Source organism: Ambystoma mexicanum, chromosome 9 (assembly GCF_040938575.1).
Source record: "Ambystoma mexicanum isolate Mex_15411 chromosome 9, UKY_AmexF1_1, whole genome shotgun sequence".
NCBI lineage: Eukaryota > Metazoa > Chordata > Amphibia > Caudata > Ambystomatidae > Ambystoma > Ambystoma mexicanum.
Window position 1 is genome coordinate 496,118,980 of NC_090931.1, and position 19,425 is coordinate 496,138,404.

Consider the following 19,425-nt stretch of genomic DNA (forward strand, 5'->3'; position numbering starts at 1 on the left):
TTATTAAGATTAAAGATAGCATTGTGAAGGCACCCTCTTTAGGAGGGTTTGTGTCTGGCCGACGAACTGTGCTTACCGTAGATGCGAGCACATTAGGTCTGGGTGCCGCTCTTTTTCAATATGATGGCAACATTGAACATGTCATAGCGTTTGCCTCCCGACCTCTGAGGGGGGCGGAGAGCAATTATTCTGTGGTGGAGAGAGAGGCCCTAGCTGTATCATGGGCTGTTGCTCATTTTAAATTTTTTTTATGGGGTCAGTCGTTTGTGGTTAAGACTGATCACAAGCCGTTAGTCCAGCTACTGGGCAGTGCGGAATGGGCCAAAGGCTCACCTAGAATATCCCGTTGGATGGTTGACTTGCTGGCATATGACTTTAGAATGGTGTATATACCTGGGGGCGAAAATGTGATTGCTGATTGTCTGTCCAGACTTCCTGCACAGAATGAGAGTGTCAAGGATGTGAGCGCAGAAAGTACAGTGGGTATTTGTGCTTTAATACACAATGCCATAAGCAAAGAGGAGTGGCAGTCAGCTGATGTCATGGATGAGGTCTTGGGGCAGGTAAAAGAGTGGACAAAAAGTGGTTGGCCCAGAAAAGATCTCATTGAAAAGAAATATGATGTTTATTACTGTATTAAAGAGGAGTTAAACATGTCGGAAGATGGGTCTCAACTCAGAAAAGGAATGAAAATAGTACCCCCATATGAGATCAGGCCCAAATTAGTAGACATAGCTCACCAAGGTCATCTAGGCATGGGAGGTACCAAAAGGCATATCAGAGAATTCTTTTGGTGGCCAGGTATTGATGGTCAGGTTGAGAAATGTGTGAGGAACTGCAAAGAATGTGACAGAAGTGACAAAAGTAAAACCATTAAGGAAGTTCCCTTAAGACCAGTAAGTGTTCCAAGTGAGCCATGGAAGAAATTAGCAGTTGATTTAATGGGACCCATACAGGAATTGGGAGAGGGTGTTAAATACCTCATTGTCCTGGTGGATTATCATTCAAAATGGGTTGAGTGGAAAGCCATTAGAGAAGCAACAACTTCACAAATGATTGATTTTTTTGAGGAAGTCTTTTATAGGGAAGGATTTCCCTCAGAACTTGTTTCTGATAATGGGGTGCAATTCTGTTCGGACAGGATGGTAGAGTTTCTCAAGAGGTTTGGTATTAAGCACTACAGGACAGCACTATACCAGCCCAGAGTGAATGGTCTTGTCGAGAGAGCAAATAGATTTCTTAAAGGAGGGTTGCAACTAGCGATGGCTTCAGGTTTGAAGTGGCAGACAGCTCTCAGGGAGATGGTCTGGAACTATTGTGTAACTCCTCACTCGGTTACTGGTATTTCACCTTTCATGTCTCTCAAAGGCAGACAACCAGGTACAAAATTGTGTCCGGGTTGGTTGGATTTAGCGAAGAGTGTACATGTTAACAGGGAAAGGATCATGGATCTCATTAGGGAAACTCAAGATGATTACAAGGAGAGGTTTGACACAAAAAGGGGTGCCAAGGAGATGAAATGGTCAGTGGGGGACTGGGTTTATGTTAGGAATCCCAGAGCTTCTCCCAAATGTATTGTGAGCAAGTTTATTGGCCCAAAGAAAATTGCTGTGATAAGAGGTAATGTTGTTATCATGGAGGGTGGAGAATGTTGGTCAATGGCCAAATTGGTTAAGTGCAATATGGTGGACAGCGGAGCTGGTGAGGGAACCAGAGAGGAACAAACCTTATGGGAGAATGGAGGGGAAGAACAAATGTATGAACCTAATGTAAGTACAGCCTCCAGCAACAACAGCAGTTTGAATGCCAATAGGGTCAGGAACAAACCGGTCAGGTTACATGATTATTACCTGGGTTAAACTTGCCACAAAATGAAGGGAGGAGATGTGTTAAGATGAATCTTCTCAGTGTTGCAATTGTGCCATCTTATGTTATAATATGTTTAGCAAAAAGAGTGGCATTGTGATGTCATGTTGTTTTTATTGGAATGTTTTGTTTCACGGTATGTTCTGGTTTGGTCAGTTGGAGCCTGCCTCTTGAGGGGGTACCTGCTGTCCTTGTATCATACCCAATAAAAGTCAGTGTGATACTTTAAGTCACTGTGTGGACCCATTCTTAACATGCGTCGTCCTGGAAAGAGCCCTGCTGCTAGTAAGCGTGTTGGCAGAGGGACAATTAATTGTAAGGAAAACGGGCAGAGCCTTAGGCTTACCTTGGCGGGCTGGCAACGTGACCCGTAGGAGCAGAGGTGGGATGGCACGGCACAGCTAGGCACTGGAGAACCCCTGACTGCCTACGTGGAGCTGTGTAATTACGAGATGGTGCGCAGGCGTTGACACGGATAGTGAACGCGCTCTGCGCATGCGTACAGGGCACACGTCTCATTGTCATGACAATCGAAAATGCCAGCGAGAGGGAGTACAAGTGTTACGGAAGCCAAGGCAGCTTAACACCACTTGTTGAGTGAACCAACGTTAGTTTGTAAATAAGTGGTTCACACTAACTGCTGTCCATATAAGCACACAATGGTAAATAATAGGGTGAAAAAGAGGGGCTGAGTTTCTATCGTGCACTAGTCCTACAGGTATTGAATGAGTCCCCTAGCGTCCTTCTCTGTGTATGTAGACGGCTGAATCAGTCTCAGTGGGCTAAAGTGCCTCTATATATTTATGTTAGTTAGTGGACTAGGGTCTAGCTAGAGGTTGGTGTGAGTAATTCAAGGAGTCCCCTAGTGGAAGGAGCAGAAAACCCCTCAGGAGGGGAGGTGAAAGTGGGGGGAATTGGAGGCTGCTAGGGCACAAGTCTCTCAGTAATAGGCACATTAATTTACTCCTGGCTATAGCTATACTAGTTGTGTATAAGAGTGAGGCTGATCATGTGGTGGCACACTCAAGATGTATTTCGCCATACGGCCCACTAGGTTCTGCATTATTCAGTCCATTAGCTATGGAATTCAGCTTAAACATCCACCAGGCCTCCTTGTGGTTTAGAGCACTTTTGGTGTTTGAAGTACTAGGCACAGTATCCACCACCCACCAAAGCAAAGTATCCGGGCCGTGTTGGAATTCCACAAAATGAGACAGTAGAGGGGCAGTCTGGGTTCTGCACCTGATTCTTGATCTGTGTTCCCTTATTCTTTGGGGATCTGTCTTTTCGTTTGGCCCACGTATCTAAGGCGACAGGAGCATTCTATCCATACAATAGGGCTGAACAACTTCCAACCCTGGGTGAGCTCGCTCTCACTCCCCTCAACGGGTTTCAATTCATTCTCATTAGTAATTTGTATTTCTTCATTAAGTAATCCACCATTTTTGTTATAATATTTCCAATATTTCAATTGTTTATTTATTCCTAACCAATCAGTGTTCCAAAATTATTGCCAATGCATTTCGGACATCCGTCCATCATCAGGGCTATCAACACTATTTGTTATCAATCAATGATATTTACAACACCATGACCCATTCCCAATGATTCACCCAAACGTGAAATCGTAAAGTAAATGCATGCACATACCAGATTAAAGTTGTGTTCCATCATGGCGTTCACATCAATATAACAAGTCAAAAAATACAAAAACATCCATTATAGATCATTGTTAAACCTTATTTCACAATATAATATCATAATTTACTTAACGCTTTTCTACCTGTTTGGCTTTTCGTCCCCAGAGTATGTATTCACCTCTGTTGCCGGTATCCTTATCTAGCGCGTATCCTCTGAAACAGATATTTATATATATGTGTATATAACTACTTCCATATCTGTGGTCCCCCTCCTTCAGTATTCCCACTTAACCTCCTCTTCCGTTGTGCTTACCTCTACTCTCCTACTCTCCGTACGCGACTGCTATTCAAAAAAAGCTGCCGCCACTTTTACTAGCATTTATCAACACTACTCATTCCCGCGCATGCGCGCCGCTGCGTGCAATGCCGTGATGCGTTTCACTAATCTCCTCCGCGCATGCGCGAATGTGTCTTTTCAACACTGTCTATTATTTCACTGAGCTCACTGTTAGGCAGTGGTTAGCTGCCTTACGTCCCACAGGGAAATTAACCCCTGCGGGATATACTGTGAACTCCAACATTAGACACATTATTGCAATTGGCTCCATTATTAAGTAGTGTTAAACTACCTTAAGTTCCACAGCACATAAATTCCAGCATTTTTATCAGTCATGATTTTTCTTTACATTTAACAAATCTTTCTTATGTAGCACACATATTTTTCATCATAGAAAACACATAAAATTCAACTCCTCATTAATGCCCCCTGGTCTCAGGGAGTCAAGCCGGTCGATCCAAAACGATTCCTGTTGATTCAATCTTCTTCCCAAATCCTCATGTGCGTTGTTCTGTCTAATGACCTCCAAGACTTGAATCCTCATCTGGCTGATGTTATGCTTCATTGTGTTCCAATGTCTGGCTACTGCCGAATTCGGATTGTTATTCCGAATACACGATCTATGTTCGTTCCATCGCAACTTACCAGGTCTCTTAGATTGTCCAACATAGTAGATACCACACGGACATTTAATACTGTATACTATGTTCAAAGTATCACATGTTGCATATCCCTTAAGTTTTATTTTTTCACCTGTACGAGGGTGATCAACTGTATCCCCTTTTGTTATAAAATTACAATTACTGCAATGTAAGCAGGGATATGTTCCTTTTCTCAATGTGTCCAATGCTCTCTTTTCAGGTCTTGTTTTAACCAATCTATCTCTCAAGTTTGCACTCCTCTTGTACGCAAAGGTTGGTAATTCCCTAAACAAATGTTCAACTCGCATGCCATTAGTCAGTGTACTCCAGTTCTTCTTAATTACACTCTTTATCTTGTTGCTTTGTACTGAGTAACATGACACATATACAATATTTGGTTCCTTCTTTTCTCTCCTTGTGCCACTTACTGTAGATTCCATCACTCGTTCTTTAGCAGATTCTATCTCCGCTGGTTTATACCCTCTTGCTTCAAACCTCCTCCCCATGTTCTCAATTTCCACCACACATGTTCTTGGGTCATTGACAATCCTTTTTACTCTCATCATTTGACTGAAGGGCAAATTTCTAATTAGACTCGGTTGGTGAAAACTTAGTCGATGAAGTAAATTATTTCGATCTGTTTCTTTTCTGTAGATGCCGGTCAAAAATTTATTGTTGTGAATACGTATTTCTACATCTAGGAAGTGAATTCGTGTTCTTGAAGTTTCTTTTGTGAATTGTATACGTTGATCAATGTTATTAAGATAGGTAAAAAAATCATTAAAAGATTCCTCTGGGCCATTCCATATTCCAAAGATATCATCTATAAATCTGACCCACATTTTTATATAATTTCTCCATACTGCATGATCAAGTACATATTCCTTTTCAAATTTGTGCATGAAAGTATTTGCATATGTGGGAGCCATTGAGGCCCCCATCGCTGTCCCAGATTTCTGAATAAAAAATTTATTTCTATATTGAAAATATGAATTTTCAGATATGAACTGTAATAATACCAAAATGAATTCCTTCATAGCTTTCAAATCACCTTCTTGGAGGAGTAACCATTCTATTGCTTCTAGACCCAGGTTGTGTGGAATAGAAGTGTAAAGGCTCTTCACGTCAATTGTAAACATTATTGAGGTTTCTGTAAATACATTTTTCTCCAATGTTTCCAAAAAATGATTAGTGTCTTTAATGTAGGTATCTGTCTTTTGTATCAATGGTTGCAAAAACTGGTCAATATATTGGCCCAATGGCTGTAGTACACTGTCTACTCCAGAGACTATCGGTCTGCCTGGTGGTTTTGTATAACTTTTATGTATTTTGGGTAGCGTGTAGAAGTTCGGTATTCTTGGATATTTATTTGTGAGAAAAGATCGTGTTTTTGCACTTATCCATTCTAATTCCTCTGCTTTCCCCAGAAGTTCTTCTAAATTCTTCATTATCTCAATAGTTGGGTCATTATCTAGCTCAGAATATACATCCGTGTTTCTGAGCTGATTCATACATTCGTCATGATAATCTTGACTGTTCATTATTACAAGTGCTCCTCCTTTATCCGCTGGGCGTATAGTTATCTTGTCGTCTCCATATAAATCTTTCAATAACTTAAACTCATTTGGTTTCAAATTTCCATATCCCTTCCGTTTGAATGACACTTTCTTAAGATCTTTGAGTACTTGTCGATGAAAAATATCGATGGATGGTACATTTATGGGTGGCATAAAATTACTTTTCTTTCTAAACTCTTGTAGTTCCTCTGGGTCTTGTTCTTTAAGTTGTGATGTATCGAGTTCATCAAAAAACACTTTTAATTTTAATTTTCTCACCAATTTAAATAAATCAATCTTAGTCTCAAATAAAGTTGTGCTATGCGTAGGTACATAACTGAGCCCTTTCTGAAGTAACATTTCTTCACTTTTCGTTAGTATTCTGGATGATATGTTCACAACTAACTTTTCTTCTGTCTCGCTCCCCGGGTCTCTACTCTTTGGCTTCCTTTTTCTTTTCCCCGTCTCGTTCTCTTCCTTCTGTCTCTCGTTCTAAAAAAGGTCGGGCTGCTCTGAACTCTCTTGCAGATGTGGTAGGTTCTGCTTGTTGTTCTATTGTCCTCCTTCCTTCCACTGTACTTTGTTTCACTCTAGAATCTTCAGAATCCGTGCTGGAAGTATTGTCGGTACTCCCCTGATGTTGTTTCTTTTGGAATGGGGTTTGATATTTATCCATCCAGGTGTAAACTTCTCCATTCAAATAATCATAAGTATCCCGTCGAAATTTCCTCACTTTTTTGGATTCAATTTCACTTTTGTATGATTCAAGTTTATGGTTAATGTCGACCAATATTGCTCCTAATTCTTCTTTGCCAATCGCTGTGCTCAATTCTTTTTCTATTTCTTCTATTTCTTCGTTTAGGGTTTTGACATTTTTGGTGAGCTCTTGAATCGTTAAAAGAATTAAGTCTAGCGAGCACTTATTCAGAATCGCCTCCCATTTGCGCACAAATTCTTTGTCTTCCTTACATAACGTTGGTCTCAAATTAATTCTTAGTCCCCTAGGGATTCTCTGGTTTTTATAGTAACGTCCTAAAGTAATTGCATGAAGCTTTCTGTTAATTTCCTTACGGATCAAATATTCCAGTTGTTTTATTCTTCTCGTAGGATCAGGATCATTAGTTTTTGTTTTCCATGTTGAATCACTGATTTGTGTCAGGATTGCCTCGGCTTCTGCCGATGTGAAACCTAAGGTTTCAGCTCTTACATTTGTAAGTTGTTCAATATCTTCAAAGGACATATTCTCGCGTGCCTCCACCCAATTAGTGTGCCACTGGGAGCGAATATACAATTAGGAAATGGGGTAGGCACTGCTTGTTTCTACTTATTCACTTTTCTGCAGTCAATTATGGGGACTCACCCTTGAGCCTAGGCACTAGGTTCTGAAACAATATCCATACAATAGGGCTGAACAACTTCCAACCCTGGGTGAGCTCGCTCTCACTCCCCTCAACGGGTTTCAATTCATTCTCATTAGTAATTTGTATTTCTTCATTAAGTAATCCACAATTTTTGTTATAATATTTCCAATATTTCAATTGTTTATTTATTCCTAACCAATCAGTGTTCCAAAATTATTGCCAATGCATTTCGGACATCCGTCCATCATCAGGGCTATCAACACTATTTGTTATCAATCAATGATATTTACAACACCATGACCCATTCCCAATGATTCACCCAAACATGAAATCGTAAAGTAAATGCATGCACATACCAGATTAAAGTTGTGTTCCATCATGGCGTTCACATCAATATAACAAGTCAAAAAATACAAAAACATCCATTATAGATCATTGTTAAACCTTATTTCACAATAAAATATCATAATTTACTTAACGCTTTTCTACCTGTTTGGCTTTTCGTCCCCAGAGTATGTATTCACCTCTGTTGCCGGTATCCTTATCTAGCGCGTATCCTCTGAAACAGATATTTATATATATGTGTATATAACTACTTCCATATCTGTGGTCCCCCTCCTTCAGTATTCCCACTTAACCTCCTCTTCCGTTGTGCTTACCTCTACTCTCCTACTCTCCGTATGCGACTGCTATTCAAAAAAAGCTGCCGCCACTTTTACTAGCATTTATCAACACTACTCATTCCCGCGCATGCGCGCCGCTGCGTGCAAGGCCGTGATGCGTTTCACTAATCTCCTCCGCGCATGCGCGAATGTGTCTTTTCAACACTGTCTATTATTTCACTGAGCTCACTGTTAGGCAGTGGTTAGCTGCCTTACGTCCCACAGGGAAATTAACCCCTGCGGGATATACTGTGAACTCCAACATTAGACACATTATTGCAATTGGCTCCATTATTAAGTAGTGTTAAACTACCTTAAGTTCCACAGCACATAAATTCCAGCATTTTTATCAGTCATGATTTTTCTTTACATTTAACAAATCTTTCTTATGTAGCACACATATTTTTCATCATAGAAAACACATAAAATTCAACTCCTCATTAATGCCCCCTGGTCTCAGGGAGTCAAGCCGGTCGATCCAAAACGATTCCTGTTGATTCAATCTTCTTCCCAAATCCTCATGTGCGTTGTTCTGTCTAATGACCTCCAAGACTTGAATCCTCATCTGGCTGATGTTATGCTTCATTGTGATCCAATGTCTGGCTACTGCCGAATTCGGATTGTTATTCCGAATACACGATCTATGTTCGTTCCATCGCAACTTACCAGGTCTCTTAGATTGTCCAACATAGTAGATACCACACGGACATTTAATACTGTATACTATGTTCAAAGTATCACATGTTGCATATCCCTTAAGTTTTATTTTTTCACCTGTACGAGGGTGATCAACTGTATCCCCTTTTGTTATAAAATTACAATTACTGCAATGTAAGCAGGGATATGTTCCTTTTCTCAATGTGTCCAATGCTCTCTTTTCAGGTCTTGTTTTAACCAATCTATCTCTCAAGTTTGCACTCCTCTTGTACGCAAAGGTTGGTAATTCCCTAAACAAATGTTCAACTCGCATGTCATTAGTCAGTGTACTCCAGTTCTTCTTAATTACACTCTTTATCTTGTTGCTTTGTACTGAGTAACATGACACATATACAATATTTGGTTCCTTCTTTTCTCTCCTTGTGCCACTTACTGTAGATTCCATCACTCGTTCTTTAGCAGATTCTATCTCCGCTGGTTTATACCCTCTTGCTTCAAACCTCCTCCCCATGTTCTCAATTTCTACCACACATGTTCTTGGGTCATTGACAATCCTTTTTACTCTCATCATTTGACTGAAGGGCAAATTTCTAATTAGACTCGGTTGGTGAAAACTTAGTCGATGAAGTAAATTATTTCGATCTGTTTCTTTTCTGTAGATGCCGGTCAAAAATGTATTGTTGTGAATACGTATTTCTACATCTAGGAAGTGAATTCGTGTTCTTGAAGTTTCTTTTGTGAATTGTATACGTTGATCAATGTTATTAAGATAGGTAAAAAAATCATTAAAAGATTCCTCTGGGCCATTCCATATTCCAAAGATATCATCTATAAATCTGACCCACATTTTTATATAATTTCTCCATACTGCATGATCAAGTACATATTCCTTTTCAAATTTGTGCATGAAAGTATTTGCATATGTGGGAGCCATTGAGGCCCCCATCGCTGTCCCAGATTTCTGAATAAAAAATTTATTTCTATATTGAAAATATGAATTTTCAGATATGAACTGTAATAATACCAAAATGAATTCCTTCATAGCTTTCAAATCACCTTCTTGGAGGAGTAACCATTCTATTGCTTCTAGACCCAGGTTGTGTGGAATAGAAGTGTAAAGGCTCTTCACGTCAATTGTAAACATTATTGAGGTTTCTGTAAATACATTTTTCTCCAATGTTTCCAAAAAATGATTAGTGTCTTTAATGTAGGTATCTGTCTTTTGTATCAATGGTTGCAAAAGGAGCATTCTATAACATAAATTACATTAGGCGTTTTTGAGTTAGTTCACAATGGCAAACAGCAACACAGAGATCAACTTTTTAGACCTCGCAATGAAACCTCTGAATGGGTCTCTCCCATGCACGCTTTTCACCAAAGAAACGGATAGAAACACCATCCTGCACTACAGGAGCAACCATCCTAAGAATTTGTGGGATAATCTCCCGTAGGGACAATTTTTACGGGTCCGAAGAAATTGCACAGAAATGGATCAATATCACAAGCATGCCACAACCCTACAAAAGAAACTGCTCAAAAGGGGATACCCCAAGAAACTCCTCAGACACACGAAAAAGAGGGCCAGATACATACCACGTGAATCCCTACTCACGCCAAATACCCCTAACACAGAAAATGAAGACATCCTTACCTCTGTATCCACTTTTCGACTTACAACTATTAAATTGAAAGGACTTATAAAAAAGTTCTGGCCCCTTGTTCAACTTAGTTTACAGAGGAGAAACTACCTAGAATGGCCTTAAAATGCTCTAAGAACCTCAAGCACATGCTTACCAATGCAAGAATGAACAAAAAGAACACCAGCACCACAACCTGGAACATGAGAGAGATTAGGGGACATCACCCCTGCGGCACATATACTTGCTGCAGATTTACCAAAAAATGACCTTATTCTTGATGGAGGACAGAGAATGGTATTTAAGACATTTCTCTAACTGCAAAACGCCTATTGTCATTTATGTTATAGAATGCCCCTGTGCCTTAGATACGTGGACCCAATGAAAAGACAGATCCACAAAAGAATGGGGCTGGAGTGCTGTTGAAAACCGGATAGCCAGAGGGAAGGAAACCAGCTCGTGGACTTTAAGGCACTCACACCTTAAACCGACTTTTGAGCCAAGCTTGTGGCCTCTTCCATGGGCAGTTCAGGAACCTCCCGACGTCCTCTTTCTTGTCCCCATGACTGAAGCTCAGGAACAGCGAGGTCTGCTCGAACTGCCAGGAACAACTGCCTCAGCTACAGCTCTTCTTCATTGAAAAGGTACTGTGCAAACGCGGTCTGGAAATCTTTTCGGCCATTGAGAAAGTTCGTGGAACTTGTCTCTTCTTTGGAGGCTTGTCCTTCCCTAAACATTCGTCAAACTTTTCGCCTAGCCACATTCTTTTAAAAATCTGTGGCAAAGACTTAACCATTATCTACCAGAACTGTGCTATCCTATACAAAGACTTTGAACCATTGACTTTGGCCCAGGCCTGTTGAGAAGAATTGCTGGTTGTAGTTAACTGAAACCCTTTGCCCTGCCTATGAATGTATTTGGGCTGCCTTTCTTATAACCTTGTCTTTTTATCCCCTTTATGAGTAACTGAAGTGCCATTTTGCTCCCACTTCAGGGAAGCTGAACTTGTTCAGTAACATATTGGTAGTGTATTGTCGTTTATAAGTGTTGGATATTAAGCTGTTCTTGCTAGTGGAATGCTTTCTAACTGACTGTGTAAATAAATGTATATTCTTTTACCAAGAAACCTTGAATCTGTGTATATTTGAATCACTGTATTTGTTGGTCCTTTGTGTAACTTGTTCTACTGCTCACTAAACTCTTGAGATAAGTCTGGCTGCTCAGCCACTACTACCACATAACTGTAGTACAGGCTTGTACCAAAGGTAACATTGTGCTGACACTTGTAGTCTTAATTGCATGTAGTGTTCCTAAAGGGTACTGCATGTGATTCTGCCTAACACCCTGCCAAACACTGCCTTTGGAAGTGCCCTGGAACCGTCCTGTGGCTGACCATCTTAGTTTATGGGCTAGCGTGATAGCATCGTCACCACACTGAGTTCCGGCCTGAAACTTGGTTAACCCTCGGCTGCCATAGCAAGGCTTCCTCCTGCGACATATCAGCATCCTAGCACAAAGGGTAGTCGAGATATTCCGGAACGTCGGACCGCGGTTACTGAGTCCTGTCGCATCGCTGTGCGACAAGTGCACCATCTGAAAACTGCTTACCTGACCAGTCCAGTCCTGAGAGGGGTGCTGCAGTGAGTATTTTTGTATTCTTTGACCGAGAGTCCTTGCACCAGCAAAAGACATCAACTGGAGTGGAGCTCGAACCTGCAACCCCAGGAAATTAAGGACCGTGGATTTCAGCAGGAAAAGCAATGTAGGGCACCCTCCCCTTGTTCTACCAAGTCTGGGGAAGATTAAGAGTAAGTTACTGAGCTTTTCACCTACCCCTAAACTCCCATTATGAATCAATGGACTTATAATAATCCTAATTCTAATACGTTTGGCCTTGCCAATACTTGCCTATGCAAGACTTCTGACTGTTGGGGCTATTATGGGGCATTAGTCTACGTTGAACCCTAACTCTAAAAACCCTTCAATGGACCCCAGTGACCCTACCTGCATTCTTTCCTGCATCCCAAATTCTGTGCAACTGTATCCTGAACAATAGGGCACAAGGCCCCAGGCAATTTAGGGCTGGACAATTTTAGCCAGGGACCATCTCTATGGACCTTTTTGTGTATCATAACCATTCCTTTTCAGGAATACTTGAATTGTATTGTGCATTTGGACCAAGTGAATGTGTATATGTATTTAGTTTAATAGTGGTGTGTGATAGGTCTACCTGCTTGTAGTCATTTTCATATAATGTGTTTTGGCCATAATTAAATAACTGTATTTTTATACATCCTGTGTATGTGTAATTTGTGATGCTCATTGTGTGACCTCATTGTGGACCCTTTAAAAGCTCACCACCTCTGAAGAACTTAGCGTAGACCGCCTGACACTGCTACCTAAACTGGTTTGGCTACAGCTTCCAGAGTTGTTCCTGTCACAATATAGGTTGGCCTTCTATACATCTGTCCACCAGGCCAGAGTATAGAAAATCAGTACTAACATTCATCAGCCACTTTAAGGGTTCATGGTCAGTTTGCACAGTGAAGTGGGTCCCATAGAGGTAGGGCCTCAGCTTCCTTAGGGCCCACACAAACGAGAAACATTCTTTATCTACTGTGGACCACCACCTAAGCTCTCTGTCCTTAAACTGGCGACTAATGAATCCAATAGGGTGTTCCTTACCCTTCTCATCTACTTGTGATAGCACAGCTCCTATCCCAGTCTCAGAGGCATCTGTCTGCACAATAAAAGGTCTTTGGTAATCAGGGGCCCTGAGAACATGGGCCTGGCACCATTAGTATTTTAAGCCATTTAAGGTCTTCCCACAATCCTCAGACCAAGATGCCTTCTTGGGTTTCTTTAGAGTTGTGAGAGCAGTCAGAGGGGCAGCTATGGTGCCATAGTCTACCATGAAGTTCCTGTAGTACCCTGTGAGACCTAAACAGGCTCTCACCTGGGTTTGTGTAGTGGGGGTAGTCTTGTACTGCTTGTACTTTACTGGGAGGAGGCCGTATCCTCCTTCCATGTACTTCATGTCCAAGGTAGACAACCGAATATTGACCTATCTGGCACATACAAGCCTTTATGGTCAAGAGGGCCTTCTGAAGAGCCTTTAAAACAATTCTAAGGTGTATAACATGATCTTCCCAGGTGGCACTGAAAACTGCTATACCATCCAGATATGCTAGACAGAATTCAGCCAACCCATTAAAGACATGATTCACAAGCCTCAGAAAAGTGGTAGGTGCATTCCTCACCCCAAAAGACATTACCCTCTGGAGTTGAGAAGCCTATCTTCTCCTTGACATGTTCTGCAAGGGCTATTTGCCAATAGCCTGCGGGGAGGACAAATGTGCTGAAGTATTTGAAGGCACCCAAAGTATCCACCAGCTCATCTGTTCTAGGCAAGGGGTGTGCATCTATATTGGTGACAGCATTCAGAGCCATGTAATCCAAACAGAACCCCAACTCAGAGGAACCTGCTTTTGGAACCAAAACCACAGGGCTCGGCCAAGGACTGCTGGAGGGTTCAATCACCCCAAGATCTAGCATCTTGTTGACCTCTGTCTGGATGTAAAACCTTACTTTGTCTGACATTCTGTATCCCCTATGTTTGGTAGGTATACTATCTCCTGTGTCAATGTCAGGTTTGTATCAAGGTGTCAAACCAGGAGTTACGGAAAAAAGGGGGAAAATTGCCTCAGCAAACTTCTCACCCCTAGGAATCTGGTGGAACAGAAGTCAGATGAAGGGCCACTTTGAATCCCTCAATGGAGCTATCTGAAGCACTGCCCTGGAACAGGTCGGGGAGAGGTTCCGACTCCTCTTCCTCAACATCTGAAGCCAACAGCAGAGCAGCTATTTCAACCCTTGGGATGAAAGCCTTCAGCCTATTTACGTGGAACACTTTTGGAGCTTGACCTCCCCTTCCAAGGTAAACCTCAAGCAGTGATTCCACTTCTGTGTAAGGGCATATACATTTGTTCTGCAAAGCTCTATGCCTTGTAAGATTCAAGATCAGGACTTGTTGGCCTGGTGGGAAGTTTTATCAGGGAAACCTTCTGGTCATACCAATGTTTCACCAGAGCCTGCCCAGACTTCACCTTCTCACTAGCCTGACCCATCAGGAGTACCATTCTTTTTCTGAGTCCCAGCACACAGTCTACTACATCGGTAGTGATAGGGGGAGTAGGCAACTCCCACCCTCCTTGACTATAGCCAAGGGTTCCCTCACAGGGTGACCAAAAACAATCTCAAAGGGGCTGAAGCCAACACCCTCCTGAGGTACTTCTCTGGAGGCAAACAGTGAGAGTGGTAATAGAAGATCCCATTGGGCCTCATTACAAGGTTGCCGGTCCGGGTAAGATCGATGCTGGTATCACCGCACTGGCATCCTTTGCCAGACCAGAGTATTCCGAGTCGCGATGCCGGTGTGACTGGTATCGACAGGGACAGGGGCCTGATATCAGCATTGACACATGGCAGCCGTGCCAGTGACACTGGCATGCCGCAATCAAGGCCACATTAAGAGGTGCACAGACATGCAAATACTGGCATGGACATGTCGGTAATAATGGATAAAATGATGCCGTAAACACTGGCATTGCGGAGCAACTGTTAAATAGGAATCTGGTGTGTGGAAACCTACCACAGGTGCTCACAATCAGCACAGGTGGAGCCAATGGAGTCTGGCACAGCAAAAAAGGAGCACTCCCACACACCACACCCCTCCCAAATCCATAATGCTACCATTAGCACTAGCAGTATTGGAGCTGGAGGACACGCATGCACAGCTACTCCTTGAGAGTATGCAGCGGAGAATGGGCCAGCAGATACCCATTGTGTTGGCAGTTGTACCCCACAGGCAGCCAACAATCCCTCCCCTGAGGGCCTGCCTTTCAATCTAACCCTTGCTCAGATCCGCACCCTGTACCGGCTGGACAGAGACACCATCACCTCAATAGTGGACCTCATGCATGATGACCTGGTGAGCCTAATCAACATCTGGACAGCCGCCCCCCCTTGCTGAAGGTAGTGTCTGTGCTACACTTGCCACAGGCACTTATCGGCACACAGTGGGGCAGCCGCATGGAATCTCCCAACCCTGTTTCTCCCATGTGCTCACCCAGGTGCTAGTTGCACTTCTGTCCCATGTTCGCGACCACATTAGCTTACCACGGACTACGGAGGAGGTGAATGCTACCAAAATAGGCAGGCATGCCAAATGTAATAGGGGTGCTCGACTGCACACATGTGGGACTGGTTCTCCGGCATGCTGTGGAGGTAGTGTACTGTAATAGGAAGCTGCACCATTCCCTGAATGTCCAGATGGTGTGCGATGCATGCAAAATAATCACGCATTGCTGTGCAAGATTCCCTGGCTCGACACATGACGCCATGGTGCAGCGCAACTCCACGCTGCCCTACTACATGGCACGACATGCTGGACATCGTACATGGCTGTTGGGTAAGTCTAACCACAGGGGCACAAGGGGTTTTGAATGGGGGGTTGAACAGCATAGGCAACCTGTCTGCTGGATGGGCCATGAGGGGTGTTGAATAGGGTGGGTGAACAGCATAGGCAATCTGTCTGCTGGGTGGGCCATGAGGGGTGTTGAATTGGGGTGGGGGGTGAACAGCATAGGCAACCTGTCTGCTGGGTGGGCCATGAGGAGTTTTAATGGGGGGAATGAATAGCATAGGCTGTTAGGGAGAATTCTCAAGAATGTGCTAATTTCCCTTACCTTTTGAGACCCCGAATAACTTTGCTGGATTTCTAGGATTTTAATTTTTACCTGGAAAGCGTGTGAGCCTTTTTTCCCACTCTTTCATGTATTTTGATGTGTGTTTTACTTTTGTGTTCTTTGGATATGGAGTTTTAAACAGCTCCATGGGCATCATTTGTTTCTTGTGTGTCACACAGCACCTTCAGTGCAGGGGCACAGGGTTGTCTTTCAGACTCCCCAAGGTTTAAATACCTTCTCTGGGACTGACTACCATCTCCCAGAGCATGTAAAGTCAAATTGACTTTGCAAGTCTTTTTAAATTCATAGGCCCAGCACACACTATCTTCCTATAGAGTTCTGGAGCGGTTGCCTAGCATCCACTGTGTCTAAACACTCATGTAACAGTCAAATGTTACCCTTTCCTCTTGAAATGGCTGGTGGCAGTAGTTTTAAAATGAACTACCATGATTTTTCCCGACCGCGAACACCGGTAGCTAAAAATCGGGTCAGCCAGGTTTTTCAATATGGCGCCCATGACCCCTCTGTAAAAACAGACTCTGTCATCTTTTTTTGCCGTTTTTCTTTTAGGAAAGGTCCTTCTTGTATTTAACTCTGCACGCCAAACCAGATTTGGTCCCTTTGTTCGATGCCCTTTGGCAGATTTCAGTGCTGAAGCCCCCCTCTGGCGCCTGAGTGTATGGGGTGGACAGGATGTGAGGGAGGTGCCCGAAACTCCCTGTGTGTGCTTAGTCTCCTAGGAGACCTGAATGCACTCTGGCGTGATTGGCTGGCTGACTGTCCGGCAAGGACAGCCACCCTGCTGGTTGAGTGACAGCTAGGCTGGAATTAATGGGAGACAACTGTTTAAAAGGAGGTCTCTGGGACTTGGAAGGCAGAGTCGACCACTGGAACGAAAGAACCAAAGACGAGCTGAAGGAATATGACTGCTGCAACTCCTGGACTGTTGGTTTGCCCAGTGAAGCCCTGCTGCAGGTCCGAATTGCCTGAAACTCCATCGACATAGAAGCTACTTCAAGGACGACCTCTTCCCTTGAGCTTGTCGGAACAACCAACTCGTAAGCCACCTGGACACCGTCTCCATACTGGTTGAGTTTTCATCAGAGTGCTGTTGAAATCCGGATAGTCAGTGAGAAGGATACCAGTCTGTGGACTTTAAGTCACTCACACCTTAAAACCGACGCTTAGCCAAGCTTGTTGCCTCTTCCCTGGGCAGTGTAGGAACCTCCCGACGTCCTCCTTCTTGTTGCCACGACTGAAGCTCAAAAACAGCGAGATCTGCAGGAACTTCCAGGAACAACTGCCTCAGCTACAGCTTTTCTTCATACTTAAGGTACTGTGCAAACGTGGTGTGGAAATCCTTCTGCTGCGGTGAAAGTTTGTGAAACTTTCCCAACTTTGGAGTCTTGTTCACTCCTAATCCAACATATAACTCTTTTTCTGGGAAACTACTTCTAAGAGCATTGGCAAAGACTTAACCGTTTACTACCACAACTGTGCTATCCTAGCCAAGACTCTGAACCATTGACTTTGGCCCAGGCCTATTGAATTGAATTGCCTGTTGTAGTGAACTGAAACTATTTGCCCTGCCTATGAAAGTAATTGTGCTTTAATTCTTTTAACCTTTGTCTTTCTACCCCTTTTGAAAGTTACTGAAGTGCCATTTTGCTCCCACTTCAGGGGAGCCTAACTTGTTCAGAAACGTATTGGTTGTGTACTGTAGTGTATGAGATTGTGAAATTGAGCTGCTTCTTACTAGTGGATTGTTTTCCACCTGACTGTGTAAATAAATGTATATTCTTTTACCAAGAAACCTTGAATAGTGTTTGTTTGAACTACTGTGATTGCAAGTCCTTTGTGTAACATCTTGTAATGCTCACATCCCTCTGGAGATAAGTCTGGCTGCTCAGCCACTGCTACCACATAACTGTGTAGTACAGGCTTGCATCAAAGGTGAGATTTTGCTTACACCTGTAGTCTTAATTGTGTGTAGTGTTCCCAAATGGTACTGCAAGTAATTCTGCCTAACACTGGTGTACAGCGGTGAGGATAAAGTATAGTTGTTACATTGAGAGTGCTGCTCTTACCTTTGTTCAAATAACCCTCACAAGGCTAAGCACCACTAGAAAAGCAATTGTTTTATCATGCCTGATATGGATAGCTACAGACAGGAGACCATAGTCATTTTAACAGTTGATCAGCTGAGAGAAATGTGTAAAGCTAGGAACCTCATTGTTAAAGGCAAAAAGAATGAAGTGATAGAAAAGTTGTTGGAATGTCAAAGTCAAAGAAATAGGTCTGCTGTACCTACTTCTGATGAAAATGTGGAAAATGATGAGGAGGATGATAATGTTTCAGAGTGCAACTCAAATGTTATTGATGAATTAGATGAGGCAGAGGAGTCTCAAGATGTAGGCCTCACTTTACCTCTACCTGCTCAAGGCCTCAATCTTTTGCCACAGGGGGCATACCAGGTCCAATGCTGAGTCCAGAGTTTATCTCTCTTCAGACGATGAGACTTGAGTTAGAGTTCAAAAGAATCCAAGCACAAACTGAAAGTAAACATCAAGAACTTAAACTAAGTGTTATGCTCACATGGTCTCTGCGGAGGTGTTGGGCACGGTCGCAGTCCTCCCAGGGTTGAAACCTCTCTCGTCTGGCTTTTCCCTCTGCGCCTATGTGGATGGTTGCGGCGGGATAGCACGATTCCTGTTGAATGATGATGGCGAGCTCTCCGTCCTTTTGCTTCTGGCAGGGGCTCTTGTCTAATGGAGCGAGTTCCTTCACTGGTCCCTTGTCGTGGTTGCCCAGGCCGGCTGCGGCTAGTCCACTTCTCTTGCTGGTAAGTGTTTCCCTTGTTTTCACTCGCCTGCTAGTCTTTCGACTTTCGTAATTGTATTTGTAAAGTTCGCTCTTGATCTAGTGTCTGTTCAGTGTATAATGTCTCTTTCTCTGTTCTGTCCCCGTGCAGGTGATGCTGTGGTTCCGGCGGTCGCTGCTGAGGTTGAAGCGGCACCGGATATAGGAGGTGAGTAGTTACGATGGTCTGGTAACTGGTAAATAACCTCTAGGGGTGCACGTGGGTTTTAATAGCAGCGCAACCCAAGATTACGTGTCAGTAGTTATTCTAACCTTGTATTGTCTTCTTTTCAGGAATTCGGATTCGTTGGAATGATGACCACGGGTGCGGCAGCGTCAGGATCAAGCTCTGCATGTTGTCAGGAAGATGGATTGCTGCCGTGTAAATGAGCGCCGAAGTCCAGGTAAGCAAGCTGCTGTTGTCTGGAAGATGGACTGCTGCTGTGTAGATGAGCGCCGGAG